Here is a 13,739-nt window from a genome sequence, read left to right as displayed (position 1 = left end):
ATGAGGCTGCAGCACAGTTACACACACAGCAGCATTAAACCTCTGTCTGCAACACACAGCCGTTCATCTCAAGAGGTGCTGTTTATAAATAACACAGCATGTCCCATTTCCATAGCAAGGATAAGCATTAATGTGGAGGAAAAAAACAAAACAGAACAAATTGTAGTGTCTGATCCTAAAATGGCTTTTCCTCCTCTCTCTTCCTTCATTGCAGGCTGTGTAAGCTCTGTTTCCATGGCAATTTGCAGTAGGCTTATGGTCTGTTTGTTAGTGTAGAATATATTCGGATGTTTGTGATGCGGATGCATTGAACTGCTCATTCTGCATAACGACAAAACTGCACCAGGCAGCTCACTGAACAACACACGGACACTATTTACACTAGTTAATATTAACCTGTGTACTTCCTGTGAAAACACGTGATGACGCCAAAGGGGGTCGCTATGGCGATGCGTGGTACCTGCCCCAGGTGCATCCCGTGTCGTCGGCTGTCGCCAAGGTTACAGTAAATACAGTTTTACTATTGTTTACTGATCACCGCTGGGCAGGCGGCCATGAGCGTGTGTCGAGATATGAGATCATTTATTTTCTCTGGCCCTGGAAAGTGATGAGTCACGGCTCAGTTTCAAACAGTTAGAGACGGTTGATGTCAGCGTGATGCTAACATCGTTAGATTAGCAGATCAGGAGTTGTTTAAAATTGTAAAGCTCAGCCCCTCCTGACTCTACAACTTTTAAATCTCCGACACACAAACACACATTGACAACGGACACATCCACACAAGCCTATTGCTGTGGCCTAACAGGCTGATTGGGCAGATGAGGATTTAACCGAAAACTCAGACCAGACACCTCGTTATCGTTGAATTACTCCTCGGGTTTTCATCGTTATTGTGGGATTTTCTTTTTACCGTAATGGTTATTCTGATGTTTTTTTATATTGCCCTTCTCAAGCGTGTGCACATGATCCTCAGCTGAGATGTTACAAAACTGATTTGTACTGATTCACCCTAAACTAAGATTGAGGTGAGCGGTCGACTTTAAACACATTGAAAAACATTACAGCTTCGAAGTAGTGAAGCCAAAGCGTCTCAATCGCATTCTCTTTGCACTCAATTGTCCATGTGATCATTTTCTCTTGAAGTATTTTAATTTCTTGTTTGACGCTATAAAAAAGGGATGAAACGTCGTGATTGACAGCTGAGACTGATGATTGGGTGAGCGAGTGTATCGTCCCCGATTGTTAGATGGTTCATATCTGGGTTATTTTGGCTTCATTTCTGGATATTGTGAGGAAGAGGAGACGCGTTGTCCTTCGTCATTTACAGAGATGAGATCAGAGAAACGTTCTCCTGTCAGCAGATGAGATAAAAAATGGCCTCTTTCTAGTTCTAGTAAAGGAACAAGCAAAACACCTTTTGGGGGGCGGGGGTGACATTTTTTTAATTAAAACCTAACAAATAATTTTCCCTCTTTCTTAAACAAATGTATTTTGATTTTGAAAAGATTTCTTTCTACTTTGTTCAGAGAAGAATGAAACATTTGAACTCTGCAGTAGATAAATGAAGAATACTAATCACATTGCACTGAAGCCTGCACACCAGTGCTCTTAGAGAGAGACCGGGGGGGGGGGGGCGTGTGCACAGCAACTCTTCCTTTAACTGCATTAATTGCACCTAATACATTACAATTACAGGACAAGCTGCGTGCTCCAGTTTCCTCCTGGGCAAACGTACCCATGGACTGTGATCAACAATTTCTTTCTTCCAGTAATCTAACACCCCCTGGATTAAGGAGGCAAAACATGGACTCTGCAGGAAAAAAACGAAAACAAGAATGTGCGTGCACTGAGGGATGTGCTGCAAGGAAATGTGGTTCCTATGGAAACACGACCTGAAAATATGGAAACAAATTCAATTACTTCTTTCTCTCGATTTGTGCCCTTCACTGTCTCTGATCTCCATTTTGTTTTTCCCTGTCTCTCTCTCTCTCTCTCTCTCTCTCTCTCTCTCTCTCTCGCCCCCCCTCCCTCCCGCTCTCCCTCCGACAGTCAGAAGTAGAGGTGATTTGGAGCAGACTATTAGGAAGGAAGTTGTTACGTCTAAAGTGCCCATTTAGGCTTTAAATGAAAGGGAGCATTGAAACAACACATTCACCCAATCTGTCCCCCGTCAGATTTTTGGCGGCCTGTGTGCAATGTGTAGGTGTGTGTGTTTGTTTGTTTATGCTTGTGCACGGTTGGCTGTGCTGGGGATGAGTGCAGTGAGGAGGAGTTATTTTACAGCTCTGGGGCAATAAGCAGAAAATTTGGTAGAGCGCGCCAGGTCAGTGTGTGTGTGTGTGTGTGAGTGTGTGTGTGTGAGTGTGTGTGTGTGCGAGAGATGAGGCTTTTCTGTGTGAGCACTGGATGCTGAAAACTCTTCTCCTCTCCTCTTTGTTCCTTTCTCGCACTTCCCAAATTTTTTTTTTGTCTCCCTGCAGTCTCTCTTGTTTCCTCTCTGTCTTTCTATTAATCCACCTTTTATTCTCTGTCTCTCCGTCTTCGTGCCCGTCCCCACTCCCCCGCAGGAGCGATCCTCTCCGTCACCGGATGAATACCAAGGAGCCCCGACAGAAAAGTTTTATGGTGAAGAAGACAAATGTCATCTTTTAATAGCCCCGAGATTTTCTCATGCTGGAATAATCCTTTCAATGTGTTTGTGATAAAAGGGATTTCATTAAGCTGGAGGATTTGTATCTTCTTCATGTTTAAGTAGAGGTGAAAGCGGGGTGCAGCCCTCACACACACACACACACACACACACACACACACACACACACACACACACAGATGCGATCTGTGGTGTGTGTATTGTTTCTCTGGTAACAACTGACACACAGTCGTGTCAGACTCACTGTGGGATATTTTCAATTATGACTCAGCTGCAGTAGAAAGAAAAAAATGTTCAGTTTATTGCTGCTTCAAATGGGCAAAGCAGAGTCCTGCTCTGTTTTCTGTTGTTTTCAGCTTCTTCTTCGGCAATTAAGCGATTGTCAGAACCTCGTTTTGTTCAGATTCTGGCTCTTTTGAATCTCTTTGAATAACCTTTCTTTAACTAAATCGATGTTGCCCGTCATTCTTGTTCGGTAGCAGCTGGTGCAGAAATCCTCTGTTATTCTTGTGGAATATTAACCATCTCTTCCTTTGGTCACTGACAACGGGTGTTGTTGCAATGTGTGTATTACAACCAGTGCTTGAACTGGAACAAAGAAGATACCAGTGCTCAAAACCAGCAGCCAAAGCATGTGTATGAAGCGTTTTTGTGTGCAGACTATATACTATAAAGATTAAAACGGCTAATTCATAAATTAACATGCTGATAGGTCATGTGCACAAATTATCCAGAATTTTGGCCTCATGATTCCAAGGTTGAATCCCAACAAATCAAGCTGGTCCGGGAAAGTGAGTTTCTTTCCTTTTACGGCAGACGTTTCCCCTTTAATCATCATCAATACTTTCTGTTGACCAAAGTCTCTACAATTAACTCACTGATGTTTCACAGTAAATCAAATCAGACCCAGTCAAACATATTTTCTCACTGGTTTCAACATTTCTAAGGAAATATTACTAAGAGAACTTCGTCTTCATCCGTGGAGACTAAAAACATAATCTAATAGAGATTCATCGGATTAATCTCAATTAACCTTCGTTTTCCAACTGTAAACATGCAAGATAGGCATGTAAATGTTGGTCAATCTATTTCACCTTATATGGTGGGATATAGTTATCGTTTGATGGAGAAACCGTGTGTTGGAGGAATATGGTTGGAGGGTAGTAAATCGAAGCAGCCGGCTCGTCGCTGCGATTCTTCGCGAGAGCTTGATTCCATCCTCTTTCCTTTTAAGTACGTAAAAAAGCAAAGGCTAAATGCCAGACATGTAACTCACACTGATTCGGTTCTGCAGCGAAACGTTCCACAGCGATTATCTTCAGCGCTAATGCAACATAGAAGTGAGATAAGAACCTGAAGGGTAGCGCCTTATATAATAGTCACTCGTGGAGGTAATGTTCCCGGCCGTTACAGCCTGTATAGTCTGCTATTTAATCAGGTGAGCTCACAGAGGAAGCTGCCAAGATTCACTGCACACACACAAACACACACAGGACCACATAGAGGCCTCACATGGATACACACAAGGTTTAAACACAGATGTAACACTGAATTCTTGAATGCAAAGACATATTTACACATATTTGGAAGCTTGGACACCTGGTTTATTTGTATGTTTTTTTATGTATTAATTAGTCCATATGTTGTTCATTTGTGTGTGTGTGTGTGTGTGTGTGTGTGTGTGTGAGAGAGAGCCGTGCTCATTCATGTTGAAATTGTTGTCATTTTATGTGTGTCCATTTACATATACATGTGTGAATAGAAATGTGTGTGTGGGTGTGTGTGCAGCTCGTGGCTTTGGTCCGTGTCCAGATGTCCATATGCTGCCAGGCAGGACAGGGCATATGGCCATCTGGTGGAAGATAGAAATACAACCAACAAGCTTTGACCCTTTGATTTGGTTTCAGTAACGGATCCTGTTTGTGCTGCACGATGCTCATTTGTCGCCTACTTTCACATCATGTCGTAGGTGGAGTCATTACAGGGATTCCTTTGTTTTCCAGAGGAGAAAATGAAAGAAACTTCCTCCCTTTGCAGATGTTTGACGAGGATTACAGAATGACATTTGCATGTTCTGCTTTCATTCTAAAATTGCCAACACTAATGCGGGACAGATGATGCATGATGGGAAGCTTGTGAAATCCAATGGTGCATGTTATAGCCGTCTATAAACTCCTGGACAGGACAACATAATAAAAGCCAGGAAGCAGCTCTGGCATTTGTCTCTGGTGTCAGTCTGTTGAAGCCACTTGGACGTTCAGGTCTTGGAGTTTTTTGTGGGGATTTCGCTGAACACAGACTTTCAGACTGTCCACTGTTGTCATTGATCGCTTTATGTTCATTAGATGTGTGTGTGTGTGTGTGCAACCTGTCAATACATTGACTAGAAAGGAGAATATACTTGTATTATTAGTTTTGGAGGAGCTGTACTTTAAATGCCACTGCTATAGAGTCCCCCAATATTAGTCACCTTCTAGATATAACCACACCCTGAGAATAATAAAACTTTATGTTTTCATCTCTGCCTCCGTTAGGTCTCCTCTTTATCTATCTCCTTCCTTCCCCTCCCATCCACCGACTCTGTCTCTACCTCATATTTGTCCGTGTGACCCAGCAAACAGTTTAGCAGTCAGCAATCTGATCTATGAAACACACTAAAGCAGTTAAAATCATAGTGTGGGGTCAGCACTATGTTCCTCTGGAGAGCCATGAGGCCTCCAAAGCAAGCCGTTGAGCAGAGCACCGAACCCCCGCTGTACATTAACCGGACAATGGCAGCAGCTCGTTTTCAATACATCGTGAACCGACCGGCCCACGTTTAATTTGCAGCAGGAGAGATCAGCGTTCGATTCCTCTGGAAGTTTTAACACGTCACTTAAATAGGATTAATGGAGGAGAATACGTTCAGGGTGGGGCTAAACTCGTACTGAATGGATTATACTTGGATTATATAGAATGTATTGGTTATGTGTAAGTTGGCATGCAGTGACAGAGGAAGAGGAGAAAACAAGGGAAATCAGAGGGAGGTGCCCTCCACTCCTCCTCTCTCTCTCCCTTGACAATATGGAGCGTGAGACTAGAGGAGGAGGAGGAAGAGGAGGAAGAGTGAAGGAATGGAGGGACGACTTAAAAGAGGGAAGAAAACACAGAGGAAACAATCAAAGAAAATGTAAACACGGCGTCCTAAATGCTGACAAAGGACAGAAAACACTCCACCTTCCTGTCCTCTTTTTCTCTCTGTGGACACTTCTCTGGATTCCTCGGACTGCAGTCGGTTACTTAGCAACCAGAATCCCGTCGAAACTGTGTCAGAGAGAGAGAGAGAGAGAGAGAGAGAGAGAGAGAGAGAGAGAGAGAGCTGTAATCAACCAACAATATAATTTACACAGGCCGACAGGAATCCATTTATACACAGAGGAAACGCCTCGTACAACAGAAATAATGACATCGTTATGCTATATTTTACTTTAATGTCATTTTCTATGGCAGTTCCACGAAAGGCCGCACACCAGCAATGCTTGCTTTTCTCACCACCTTAAACCAATTAGATCTCATAGAGGATTTAAATTGGTTTAATTTAATTTAATTTTGTTTAATTTCCTTCCTGACCCATCCCTCCACAAAGTTTTAGTCCTAATCCATCCAGTAGCTTTTGCGTAATGTTGCTTACAGTCAAACAAGCCGACAAACAGACGGACAGGGGTGAAAACATAACCCCCTGAGTGGGGAGATCATGTGACTCATCACTGTATAATAGCATCTCTGCTCCGGAGCAGTTTTTTGTCAACTCTCGGAAAAAAATAACCCTGGTGAGAGTGATTTAACATTTTTAACAGAGAGAGCGTGCATCACAAAGTGGGGTCATGGTGGTGCAACGATCTGGTGTTAAACAGGCTGGGAGGAGAGTTGGTAATGAGGCAGTTGAGATGCATTGTGGGATATTTAGGATCCAGTGTTTTTTTTGGAGCTCGAGCCCACAGCTGAAACTAAAGTTGTTCTGACATTTCCGCCTCTTCACGCTTCCTTTATTGTAGTACAATAATAAACTGCTTTGATTAATCTCCTAGACATTTTTTTGCAGTGTAACTCAAACTGGAGGAAGTAGTGTATTTGTATAGGGCACTTTACTTATGATAAGATAAACGTGTAACATCCCCCATCCCACTTTACATGACTCTGTGGTACTGTGCTATTACATGTAGAGGAGCCATTACCTCAAGGTCGAGCACGTCTGGTAGCCTGTGTGTGTGTGTGTGTGTGTGTGTGTGTGTGTGTGTGTGTGTGTGTGTGTGTGTGTGTGTGTGTGTGTGTGTTCGTGTGTGTGTGTCGTGTTCGTTGGAGGAAGAACAGGTTTAAGGCCAAGCTCCACCTTATGCAGCTGCTCTATTTAAGGCTCTTTGTATCCCTCTTTCTCACCTCCCCCTTTCCTCCTCTACACCCCATGACACACACCGAACACACACACACACACACACGTGCACTTGATGGGACAGATGCCACAGGAAAAGAGAATCTCACCTTGGGATGCCTTTAGTTCAGGTGTGTTACATGTCGGGAATGTTTCAGTCCAGTGCACCATCTGCACGTCGCAGCACAGCAGAGAACAAACACTTTTCTGAAGTATTGCCATTGTTTTGTTTTTTAACATTTCGCCATGAACAAAAAAAAACTAAAAACGCCATCAGCGTGGAAGATTAAAAAGGCTGCGGAAAAAAGTGGGAGATGAAAGAGCATACAGCAAAGAGACTGCAACAGAAAGTCGGAGGGAATCCTGGTGTAAGTGCGTCACCGCTGCCTCGGCCTCCTCTCGGGGGCGTAGGAGGAGGCGGGATGGAGAGATGCAGGGATGGAGAGATGAAAGAAGGAACAGGGAGAACAGGGAGAACAGGGAGAGAGGAGCGAGTACAGGGACAGGGCTGATTTATGAGATTCTGTTTCTGAATCGTGCCATCTTCGGGGACTTCAGTGAGATGAACCGATCTGGAGTTCACACACACACACACACACACACACACACACACACACTCAAGCTGTAGACACATGCGGCTCTGCAACGAGTCACTCTGTTGGCAAAAGCCTTAAAGTAGTGATCACAGCAGGGGAGACGTCTTTTTAATGTTTGAGGTAATGGTAGAGAGAGAGTGTGTGTGTGGGTGCGTCTGTTTTCTGTGGCAGATGGTGAAATAAATGAACAATCATCCCAATCAAACACGACTTGGAATCCGGATCGGAGGCGCTGCCACATGGACAGAGTGAGACACGGCGCTAGGAGGCGTAGAGGAGGAGTAGAAGCGAAGATGGAGAAAGGACGGAGGAGCGAGAGGAGGCAAGAGAGGCTGGTCAGGAGAAACACGACCTGGGGAAGGAAGAGCAGGTTTTGGTCAGTGGCGATTCATGGAAAATAGTTTTGAGACGAGCGATATGTGGTTAAACAGGAGGAGAAGACAGCTGAGGGGCAACAGAGCTCATTAACAGTAACTGGAGGAGTGAAGCAAAGAGGAACTAACAGCCTGTGAGGGTCTGTGCGGTGATGCCAGCAGCTGGAGAAGCTCTGAATCCAACAGAACCATCGGAGCTGCTGGTTGGTCCAAGCTCCTCTGAGGTTTCCGCACCAACAAATCACAGAAAAGTGTTTGAACAGTGTCGGCAAGTGCTTCAGTGGATGACACGACAAATACAAACAACATTTGAGCTACTGGCAGATAAAGATATTGATGCACCGGATCAAAAATATATTTATGTTATATGATATATGATATTAAGATAGTGGTCGTCCGCCAACCAGAAGGTCAGCAGCTCAAATCCCAACCCATGCAGAATGTCCTTGGGCCAGAAGCTGAACCCTGAATGCCCCCCCCCCCATATAAGTTGAATACATTAAGTGGAAGTCGCTTTGGATAAAAGCCTCAGTAATGTAATGTGATTTTTACCATTATTATTGCGACTTATATTCTGAACACATTGTAGTTATTACACCTCTCTGTTCTGGGGGAGGGACCCCTCCACTTTGTGAGGTTTATTAGAGTGTTGTATGGTAAAATAAATATACAATGATGGTATAATAAGTAATTTATCCACAAGTTTGGCAGTTTTAAAACACATTGAGCATCATTTTAAAAAAGTCACGCTCATACATAACTACTGTGCTTTAGCAATGTTGTTTTGCAGGACACAATGTTTTTGATCAACTTATTGAGGAAGACTTTCTATTGAACACATTTGAACACTGTTTATCAATAAATGTTGAACATATCTTTATATACATGCATGTAAAAATACATATGGATCTCAATGGTGAGTCACAGTGAGATGAGAAACACTGCACACTTACTTAATTCAACTCCACCGCTTTGTATACTGTACATTACTTACGCCTCAGGTGTGAGTCACTCATAAAAATACACTATCAGCCTAAAGGCCTCTGAGTTTCCTTCTTTAAGTGGGTGAACATTTTCCACACAGATGTCTTGTGTACATGACGATCACAAGATCATCGTGTGTTTGGCGTAGGACAGAGATTCCTTCCTGCTTCCTATCGAGAGGAACCCGCAGCAGGTCGGGGTATCGCAGGACAGGATTATGGATGTTGTGCTTTCGGTCTTGGTTTCTGAATTGTTACCCTTTTAGTAAATAAACCAAAGAAATCCCACTCTTTCCACAAACTTAACCAAGCGTCTAAGTCGCCTAAAGCTAACAAGCGGGGCATGAACCCTGGTCTCTGCGGTTTTAAATCCTGTGCTACAAACAGCCAAATTCCACCGTTCCCCCCCCACTCATGACTTCTGTGCAGTATTTGGGAGAATGTATCACATTGTCAGTCAGGCTTTTACGGTACCAGCTGGTGCAAAGTAATATTATACAAAGCAGATACGTAAACGGACAAAGGACGCGGTAGCCCAAAGTGTTCTGCTCATCATAACAAGCAACACAAATACGTCCACTCACTCCCACCGCCGAAACACGCCGCTTAGAGAATGTGATTAGGTTATTACATCTGATGGGATTGAGTTTGCTCTCCTCTAATGAAAGAGGGATGGACTGGAGCATGAAAAACGAGGACGTGTCTGCAGAGAAATGGATTGCGAGAAGAGGGTGGAAGGAAGAGCACGGGTGGGGGGGTGCTGATATAAAGAGACAGAGGGGAAAGGCTAAGAGGAGAGATTGAGCGTGGCAGAGGGGGGGAAGGAGAGAGGGAAAGGGTGAAGGTGAGAGTCAAGGAAACGTGGGATAAGGGAGTCAGGAGAAGGGTGTTGAGGGGAGTGTGGAGAAAAAAAAGCTTCATTACCCCCAAGAGCACTTTAAGAATTCCTTTGCACCAAAGGACGCTTCTTCCTCAGTATCTCCACATTTGTGTGAATGGATGCACAGATTTCCCCTGAGTGCTGCAACCGGTCACCGATCAGAACCTCCCACACTAATCCCCTCTCCTCTCAGTCCACATTCAGCGGAATGAGGCAAACAAAGCCAAACAGACATAAATTTATGTGCTCGGATGAGAAATTTCATCCGACGCGAGAGAGTGACAGCCAGTGAGCTTCAGGCGTTTTTTTTAAATGCGAGATTTACTGGAGGAAGATGGTGGCTGGGACAAAGTGAAGGAATAGATGGAAACACTGCACAGGGATCCCAATCGAATCAAACCCGGGCGTCACGCCGAGTCCTTTGAGGAAATCAAACCTGTGTGAACACGCGGTCAGAAAGGAGAAAGAAAACAATGCGCTGAAGCAAAAGGGAAGTTGGAGATCTGTAATCAGATGAGTCGAGTTAAATTCGTGGCTTATCGCAGAGCAGAGAGAGCTAAGCCGAGCAGCAGATACGGATACGTTCTGCTTGTGAGACTTTAGCTCCTCTTTAACACATATGGACTGATGGAGACTCCTCACAGGCAGGAGCGAGGAGCAGGGATGAAGGAAAGAGGAGGAAGGAGGGACACAAAGAGCTAATGCAGTCTTAAGTGAGTTAGTTTGCACTGAGTAATCCTTGCTCCTCCGCTGTTTACTGCACCCTCCTGCCCCCCCTCTGTGCTCTCTGCAGCCACCTCTCACACTGACGCTGACTTTGACAGCTCATCTGGAGTGGGCTTGATTCTCTGTGTGCCGCGAGATCTCTCCAGTGTATTCATGCTTGTGTGCGTTCGTGTGCGCCTAATGGGTTGTGTAGGGGAATTGTTGTCTTACATCATTGGCCATGTGTGTCTAAATATATATGTGCATGTGTGTATGTGTGTGTGAGAGAGAGAGAGAACACAAAGCTCTTTGCATCATGTAAACGTGCAGTGCTGCTGTTTCTTTCATGTTCGATTGTGGGAAAAAAAACACAACCTGCGAACTATCCTGCACCCTAAGTACACACGTGTGTACAAGTAGGATGCATTAGTAATTGTGTGTATGTTCACTTAGTGACTCTGTGTGTAAGTGTTATCACATTCGCTGTAGGTGCGAGACTTTGCTATGACAGAGTGTGGTAAGAATTTCACAGGCTCTCAAAAATGCATTGTAGTGTTTTGCGTGTTGTTTACCTTGGAAGGATTGTGTTGTTCCGTATTCACACAGCAGACGATGAAGATAAACATAGAGCCATTCATTAACCACTGTACAGGAATACGTGGATGTAATAGATGCTTCATATCTGTCTTTTCATCCTCTATACTGTGGTTTATCTCTCCAGTGACACTATCATGAATGCATACAGATTATAGTTGGTGCACAGTAGACCTGTACACCATGGGATATGGTGCCAACTAAAGATTGCTGTGGTTTTACTGGAGGAGGTAAGAGACAGTGAGAACCATTGAACAAGTCTGTAAAAAAGTAATTTCAGCCCCCTGGTGGTTTAATTCTAGCAAAAGAGGAATTATAGATGAAGTGTCTAACTCCCGTGGTGTAAATTTTGCAGCCATTCGCTTAAATCTGTGACAAATCAGTCTGAACTTCCAGCAACTGCTTCACAATTAAGGTTTTCCAGGATAAATATATAGTGACTGTCATAGGAAATCTTAATGTTTCTAAGGAGTCAACACAGTGATGTTTCGTTGTGTTTCTAGATCTGTACTCAGTTCAGGAACACGATCAGTCAAAAGTAAATAATATAAAGATACGCGTCTGCACTTCACTAACCAGAATGAAGGCAAAATATTCTAGATACAAAAGCTGCCATCTTGTGCATTTGGAGCCAGAGTCTGCGCAGTAGTGTTTGGGGGATGGAGCCACGGAACCAAGGTCATGTTGATGAACACGCTGGACCACACCCTGTTTTTTTTACATCACGACCCATTGGTACAGAGTTAACACAGTATTACAGCTTTACTGGGGGAGGGGATTTTTGGGATTCTATTGTAAAAATTGGTGATAAATGTTCATATTAAACTCCCAGTGCTGGACTTATGAAAACCAGTGTGACACGACACAGACCTAGTTTGATTGCTCAAAGTGCTGAGGCATAAATTGACCTTAACAAGTGAGGCCAGGAGCGTTCTGGGCAGGCCTGGATTTGTCACTGCGGGGGGGACGAAAACAGACCGCTGTACACTTGATCTTGCCTATAGCAGCATTACCTCACCATTTGTGCTTGTGTGTGTGTGTGTGTGTGTGTGTGTGTGTGTGTGTGTGTGTGTGTGTGTGTGTGTGTGTGTGTGTGTGTGTGTGTGTGTGTGTGTGTGTGTGTGCGCGTGAGGAAGAAGCCAAACAAAATTAAAAAAAACATTGGGATCGTTTTCTGTTAACTGAGAATCAGTGTGTGTACGCTGAGCTCCATTTGCAGAGAAAGCCTGGATTGACTTCTACGACTTACACATAAACACTTGTGTGTATGCATGCCTACATCCGTGTGTGTGTGTGTGTCTGTGTGTGTGTGTGTGAGCTGAAGACAGAAGGGGGCTCAGGAGGTGTTGACTGTGGAGATTAAAGAGGAATTAGAGAAAGCAGGGACACAGGGAGCAACAAGATCCTCTGAATATTCAAATCTCTCATTTTAATGCTGCTGCAGATTACTGCATCTTTCATCTGTGAAGGAAGGGTCGACCTTACAGCGCTTGTGCGTCAGTGTGTGTGTGTGTGTGTGTGTGTCTGTGTCTGTGTGTGTGTGTGTGTGTGTGTCTGTCGGTTTGAAGCATGTACAGCGACACACTGGCTCAAGGCATTTTCCTCGTGATTGAAAATGTGTTTTTGTCTTTGTATTAATACTCACAACAAAGCATTATAACTTAACACAGTGTTTTATTGCTTACTCCCCTGAGGGCATCGTAATACATGTTTTACACAGATGAAGTGACTAAACACACCTCTAGCGCATTTGTCGACTGGATAGGTAGAAAACAAACAACAGCCCTAATGTCTCCCCGTGTGAACACATCTTCTGAACTGCACTGACAAAGATGCCCCTGGTTTCTGTGTCTCCAGAGGACAATCCGCAGGGTTCGCATTCTTTCTGCCTCCCACAGTGTAATTGCTTCTTAAATATCCAGCTGTTGCATACCAGTGCAATGGGAGCTCGGTGCACTGTCTGAGATAATATGTGTTCCCCAAGAGACAGCCCAGTTTCCCCTCAATCCACGATACGATCTCATCAGATTGTGAGAAACGGGAGATAAATGTTGAATAAGTTGTGCAAGTATGTGAGATTCGGTGTTAGTTTTGTGCTTGGATGAGTGCTGCAGCCCTGGATCGACAATATCTGCTTATAAATATAAAGTTAGAGTTTAATTGATCCAGATATCTCATATTTCCGTTGACTCACTAACTTCCCTCACAGTGGACAGAGGAAATCCTTTGTCAGCGGGGGGAATAACAACATGTGGCATTTGGTCAGAGTCCATTGCGCATTTGTCCCATTTGTCATGTTTGGTTAATTAGCCGGTTTGACATAGGTGAGTCGTGGCAGCCAGGGCTCAGGAAATCCTCTGTCAGGTCTGCCGCCGCATACAAATGATGTGTTGGAGGGAGAAGAGCAGAGGCTGTCGGGGATTTTTGTTCAGAAAATGGGGGTTAGGACAAAGGGGACGTGATAAACTGGATGTAGTCCACTTACATCAGTCCTGTTGAACGGATCAATCAGAAATCAGCACTCGTGAAAATCTGCGGCTGTTGCCGCC

Source organism: Hippoglossus stenolepis, chromosome 16 (assembly GCF_022539355.2).
Source record: "Hippoglossus stenolepis isolate QCI-W04-F060 chromosome 16, HSTE1.2, whole genome shotgun sequence".
Lineage (NCBI taxonomy): Eukaryota > Metazoa > Chordata > Actinopteri > Pleuronectiformes > Pleuronectidae > Hippoglossus > Hippoglossus stenolepis.
The sequence above is the reverse complement of the archived record's forward strand: the minus strand, read 5'-3'. Positions refer to the sequence as shown.